This window comes from Brachyhypopomus gauderio, chromosome 19 (assembly GCF_052324685.1).
Source record: "Brachyhypopomus gauderio isolate BG-103 chromosome 19, BGAUD_0.2, whole genome shotgun sequence".
NCBI lineage: Eukaryota > Metazoa > Chordata > Actinopteri > Gymnotiformes > Hypopomidae > Brachyhypopomus > Brachyhypopomus gauderio.
The window spans coordinates 2928642-2935518 of NC_135229.1; the positions used below are offsets into that span (position 1 = coordinate 2928642).

General features: G+C 42.7%; 1 long non-coding RNA gene across 1 annotated transcript; it reads right to left on the reverse strand.

Moving 5' to 3' along the window:
- Positions 1 to 4960: 4960 nt before the first annotated feature.
- LOC143483277 (uncharacterized) lies at positions 4961 to 6676 on the reverse strand. Its single transcript, XR_013122462.1, has 4 exons — positions 6220 to 6676; positions 6012 to 6061; positions 5766 to 5888; positions 4961 to 5666 (listed from the first exon to the last, which is right to left on the reverse strand). It is a non-coding gene; the product is annotated as an uncharacterized LOC143483277 (long non-coding RNA).
- Positions 6677 to 6877: the final 201 nt, after the last annotated feature.

Here is a 6877-nt window from a genome sequence, read left to right on the forward strand (position 1 = left end):
TTGTTCACCTATCTCACACACAGCTTCTACCCTTTTATGGTTTACGATGCAGGTACACCCCCCCCCCCCCCCCCTCCTGGTTACATGACCCACAATGAGGGTCTAACCCACAATTGCGTAATCAGGACCCACCAAGTCTTTTTTCCTGTTCAAATATAGCAATTATGTAAAGGTTGGTAAGATGTGTGGTATTCCAAACATTCCAAACGTCAGACGTCAAATTATATCAGTGCATTTGCAAACTGATACATTTTAATGTAGGTAAAAATGTTTATTAAATATATACTCAGAATAAATTAAGACTTGATACGTTGAAATTATGCAAAACTGTCATGCTGGGTTAACAAAATACCTGGTTTTAATTGCCTCACCATTAAAGTTCATAAGTTAGTACCACTGTTCAGGTTTACAGTGTAAACAAGCCCACGATGTACTCAAAACTATTGCATCGCTATCCAATGCATTAAAAAGAGATAAATCCCCCATTGTTTCACTAGTTCTGACAACCACTTATATGTAACATGCCACATGGTGATTTAATGGTGTAGCAGTTTCAAATTACTGAGACACTTTCCTTTCCTTATATTATTATAATATTTAAGTGTATGTGTTTATGATTGTGTAATGGTGTGGAATGAAGCACAATATAATTTTTCTTAATAAAGTATAGCAAGAATAATTATAACTGTTATCACTGTGCTATCAGTGTGTGGCGGATCTGTCTTGCCACCGTGTGTTTGTTAGGTGTCTTGGGTATGTGTTTGCATGCGAGTGATCTGTCTTAGTTTAATGTACTGGGTTAGGTGGCTGGGGGGTCTAACTGACCCAGGGTCAGAGTGTCTCTCATTGGAGAGTCTACTTCATCAGATTTATGCACAAAATGAAGCATATGTGCCCTATATCTGTCCCATATCTGCCCTATAAGTGCCCTATTTCCACCATATATGTGCTCCAGTCTGTCTGGGTTCTTCAACCCACTCACGACCAAATTATTCAAAGGAAGCTCTTTGTGTTCTTTCATTATTATTTCTATACAAAAGTATCACACAATGTGTTGCTGTATTTAAAAGTCTTTAGGACCATGGGGCAGCTTCACCTAATCATCCTGAAACCCATCGATATCCTGTATTTCCCGCCAACACAAGACTTCCCTGAAATGAGAGAAACCAAACACAAAGTAAAAGCTAATGATCCGAACCACAGCGCTCCATTGCTAAACATCCATGTTTTTCTGTGAAATTGCCCTTCTCGGGGAAACCCCACACACGTGACTCACTTTGTGTGACCCAGTTGCACTGGGGCCTCCGGCTAAACTCTGAGCGGCGTTGAGAGATAGTGCAGCAGGAACATATTCATGGAGTTGGAGCACTGGTGATTTCCCTTCCTCCCAGTACTACTCCAGTACCACTCCAGTACAACATGTGACAGTGGCCCAGTATGCTTTTGCACCGTACCTTTCACAGGCAAGGAGGTCTCCAGATATTTTCATGAGGCCATGAAAATGATAAAAAAATTTGAAGTGTCTAAAACTCCCAAAGGTGAACTTTTTCTAAAGTAACTGCATAGCACAACTGATGTTATTCACACTGTGTTTTATTCTCCCGCTATTGCACAAGTATCAATCCAGGTGCACAAAGCCTGCTGCTGTATCTTTGTATGTAGGAACTAAGCTAATTGTTCGTTTATCTGCTTGAATCTAATTACAGGACACCATCATTGTCCGGAATACTTCCAACTTGGCACCCAATGGCCATGGATGACACTTTTGGACCTAAATATTCCAGACCTCAGATCTGTGTTAGTCAAATATCTTGACTGACCTTCAAACTTTGTGTAAACCCAAAGGCCCAGATATGTGAGAGATTTGAGAGAGATCAACAATATAGCACTGCTTAAGGCCACAAACCCTAGACCAAGTATGCATATGGAGTATGAATATAAACCATAGACCAAGTATGCATATGGAGTATGAATATAAACCATAGACCAAGTATGCATATGGAGTATGACTATAAACCCTAGACCAAGAATGCATATGGAGTATGAATATAAACCCTAGACCAAGTATGCATATGAAGTATGAATATAAGCCCTAGACCAAGTATGCATATGAAGTATGAAAATAAAACCTATACCAAGTATGCATATGAAGTATGAATATAAAACCTATACCAAGTATGCATATGAAGTATGAATATAAACGTGTGTTTTTAAGTCATAATTATGTGCCTGTTCTTCTGTCCTATTTAAACATCCGAGGACTCACTCTCTCATGGTTACATGTCTCTGTGGCTACAGAACCTATAGTTGTACAACCATCTTTCACTCGGTGAGCTTACTGGAAAAAATGTATTGTCATTGGTGTATTGGTGGAGGAAGTGTGGAGTCAGGAGGAAGCGGCAGGATGGGCCAAAGCAGTCGCCCTTGGCAAGCAGGGTTGGTGGGAAGGAGTCGAAAAAAAGAACATGAGCTGGAGGGATGTATGGGCCGTGGATGCGAAGAGCTTGAGTTTTATCATCAGAGCCACCTACGATGTCCTTTCATCTCCAACTAATCTCCATCAGTGGTTTGGCAAAGACCCTACGTGTGTCTTGTGCGCAAAGCCAGCCTCCCTCCGACACATACTCACCGGGTGTAAAACCAGCCTCACCCAGGGACGGTACACTTGGCGACACAACCAAGATTTGAAGCTCCTTGCTTCCACACTGGAGGGAAAACGATCCAGCATTAACTCCCAACCGATGCCAACACATAAAACCTCATGGGAAAGGAAATGCCTTTGTCCCTGAAGGGGCCATAGCCACCAGGAGTAACTCTAAACCATCAGAGAGGAGCCAGCTGTGCCCAGCACGTGACTGGAAGATGCTGGCAGATGTCGGCAAGCAGCTGGTTTTCCCTTCAGAGATCGCCACGACCACGTTGAGGCCTGACCTGGTGCTCTGGTCACCCTCACTAAGGAAGGTATACATGTTTGAGGTCACGGTACCCTGGGAGGGCTCCATGGAGGAGGCATACGAGCGGAAACACCTGCGGTATTCCGAGTTGGCCGCAGAAACTCGAAAACAAGGGTGGAATACGGAAGTCCGGCCAGTGGAGGTGCAGAGGCTTTGTGGGAACATCTACCACAAAGCTTCTGAGGGATATGGGAATTAAAGGCCAGAGCCTGCGCAATAGCCATTAAAGCTGCATCAGAGGCAGCTGAAAGAAATAGCCAGAGGCTTTAGCTGAAGAGGAACGACCCCAGATGGGCTCCCAAATAGAGTCGCAGAAGGGATGCAGGCAAGCAGCCCAGGCCTGACACAGGGAAGTGGACGACCCTGCCATGCATAGTCCCCTGAGATGTCTACCAACAAGGTGAATTCAAAAGTAATTGGGCTTGGGATGCAAGCTCAGGACTGATCACCCTGTAGCTGGGCGTCACCGGAGAGGGTGTATAGTGTTAAAGGCCGAAACACCCCATGACCCAGCGGTACACTACTGATGATGCGTACCCATAAATTCATACTGATGCATAACCACTTCATTCTCCGCAAGTCCACCATACGCCATTCTCCAAGTGTTAATTAGCGTATATGTTCGCACAAGAATAATAAAATCTCATTCTGTGTTTACTGGAATCAAATATGCTCAGGGTGAATAAATAGCACATGAACACACAGATAAAGTACAGAACATCACATGGGTTCTGTTTATATATATACAATGGAACTACAAAAAATGCAATTCTTCATTAAGCATGTGACTCATAAATTCATAATCCAGCCATTACAGCCCACCTGACAAGAAGTAGTAGCTTGTGGTAAATGCTAAAGTTATTGCTACACCAGTGTTCTCGAACTTGGGCTGCCTGGATTAACAAATGCAATCCACATCGTAGCCAAGGCAAATAAACTTTATCGACATGCAAAACACGGCTGACGTTTGACTCACACTGGGGAGAGCAAACACGATCAGAATAAAACAGCCCTAATCCTCCCCCCACGGCGTTTTATTAGCTCTCTGATTAATGAATTACACGGGGCATCCCCCACCTCCCACTTAATGTGTTTGCCCACGTGCACTAACCTGCACGATAACACATCATCACGAGCTACCTCGCCTCGTCAAAACCTGCTGCCCAAAGTCAGGACTGCGTACTAGAACAGTTCCTTCTCCTAGAAGAGGTCCGAGAGACAGATAGAGAAGAATGAGGCAGAGGTGAAGACTGCGATGAAGACAGAGATGAAGGGAGTGTGCTAAGAAGGCCACCATGTAACATAAAACTGGCGAGAGTCAAACAGCGAACAGCAATGTGGGTTTCCAGCATAACTGATCCATGGTTGTTGTGAGATGACAACAGGGGTCTTGATTCACATTCCAGATCTGTAGAATTGTATTTTTACTGCTGTGATTTGTTTTTTAGATGTATCATCTCATGGTTTTGTAATTTTTGTGTAATGATATATGTATTTTTATACAATATATATTTTTATGTAAATCTCTTCATTCTTTGTTAGTGTTACTTTCATACAGTGGAGTGTACTGTGCCCTGGAATAACACCCAAACATTCACCTTGGCCTAAACAAGGCCAAACAACACAGGAAAACTGAAAACATAACAGCAAATGTGAACACATGGGAACACATCTGAATCAGATCAACAAATGTGACAGTAAAAGCAAGACTAAAAGCAATCGAAACCGAGAGGGTGAGGCCTCGCACAACGCATTTGTTTACATGGAAAATAAGACCAAGAATTCAAAACAGGTGCGTAATTCAAACTCGGAGACAAACGCCTGCGTTTCAGACCAAGCACCCCTGAGGCACCTTAGTTCACACCACATGGTTTTTAAGAACATCCAAACACCAAAAATGTCTTTTTAAGGATTATAAATGAAATGAAAGACAATGAGGACGCCGGCTACATCAGCATTTTTAACACAGTGTGTCAGATTGTTTATTATTTAATGCTTTTGTTGAAACAACGATTACAGAGCAATCGAACAGGTGAGTTACTCCGTTCAGGGTGTGTTGTACAGGAGTGCTGTAATCGTAGTCAGGACAGTCCAGGGTCACGCCGGTGAGACAGGAGCCAGGAGGTACAGAGGGACGAGGGAAAAGAGGTCTAGGAGGAGAGCAGAGGTCGGTACACGGAAAGGCAGAAACATGGAAAGAACGCTTGGTACGTGGCATGGCAACAATACTTCACAACCCGGTAGAGAGAGGAGGAAGCTTAAATAGTTGCAAAGGGGAGGGGCCATAAGTAGCAGGTGAACCACACCTGCACGGAGATCATGTGCTATTCCTGACAGTTTTACTATTGCATCATTCTAAAACAACCACATATTGTCACCCCGTACATAAGTGAAGTTGGTCAGATAATACACTCTTAATTAATATGAATTGATTAGCTCAGGTATGTCTGCAACTCATACAAATATGAAATCCTCATTTTGACTACAGAAAGTACCACATAAAATACAATAACAATAGACACCGGAACCATAATCACACCTTTATTACTATTCATATTTTATTTAAATTTATCATGAATGTTTCTTGGAAGCTGTAGCGGGTCCCTGCCTGCTAATTGCAGCGGTCTGACTGACAGCATACAGCGTTGACCCCTGGAGTTCCCTGCATGATCAGGCAGTCAGACAGCTTGATGCATCTCCTGAAGTGGTTGACTAAGGAGACAACCAGAGAGACCTTCAGTAATCAGCACACTTTCACAGGCCTGACAATACGTGGTTAGATTACTCGACGAGAACCTTGAGTAGACTTACACGGGTAGGTGGTGAATATCACAGTTGCACAGGTGTCCTGATTGTATCCACACGTTTCCACGGTGACTGTACACTTGCCACCAGGGGTCAGCGGTACGCAGCGGTTACATTTCAGGGCGGAACCTGCAACTCAGGCAACAGAACATTGAGCTACAAGAAACAGGCGACTTTTTATAGATTGATACAACATTTTGTGTTGCACAGTACTGAGGGTGTGATTACAAAGCGGATTTGTAATGTGCTCACCACTCATCACCAGCAGGGCAAGACACAGTGTTACAAAAAGGATCCTCATTCTGCAACACAAAACACGGTTTGGGTCTTTAAACGTAAAGTTGAATTCATTAACAAAAACAACAACATTTTATTCAGCGTCTCTTAAGCCAAAGTTGAAGATATGAAGCCTGTCTAAGAAACACCTTTTCAAATTTGCATAAATATGAATGATCTTTACCTGGAATGGTACGCAGCACAATTTCAATGGAGACTTTAGTCTTGAGGTGTAATTTTGCACCTGTTCACGCCCTTTTAAAGCAGGGTTTCAAGATCCCCCCCTAACCCCCCATAATCAACATGGACTCTGATCCACATTTTAGAAAGACAGGATTGCACAATAAGAGTAAGAAAGCTTTCTTCTGTTTATGCACTCAAGGTTGTGTAGCTGATACCACATTCAGCAGATATACGTTGTGGTGTTCTCCTGGGAGGTCACACCTACATAGAGCAAACAAGCTGTATCAGAAAGCAAGCTGTCAAGATTCCCACAGTGCCCACCAGTCACTGAAACCTTCCCCTCAGTTACGACGAGTAGAAAAATAAGAAATAAAAATGTAAGGTGTATACTACATGGACATTTATTCAAATTACTTTTGAGAATTCCTCCAGAAAGAGAAGTCATCTTCAGCTGCACATCTTACAGTAGCCTTAGTTATTTTACAGTAGTCTTAGTATTTTACAGTAGCCTTAGAATAGTCTTAGTTATCTTGCAGTAGCCTTACAGCAGTCTTAGTTATCTTAGTCATCTTACAGTAGACTTAGTTATCTTACAGTAATCTTAGTCGTCTTAGTCTTAGTTATCTTACAGTAGCCTTACAATAGTCTTAGTTATCTTG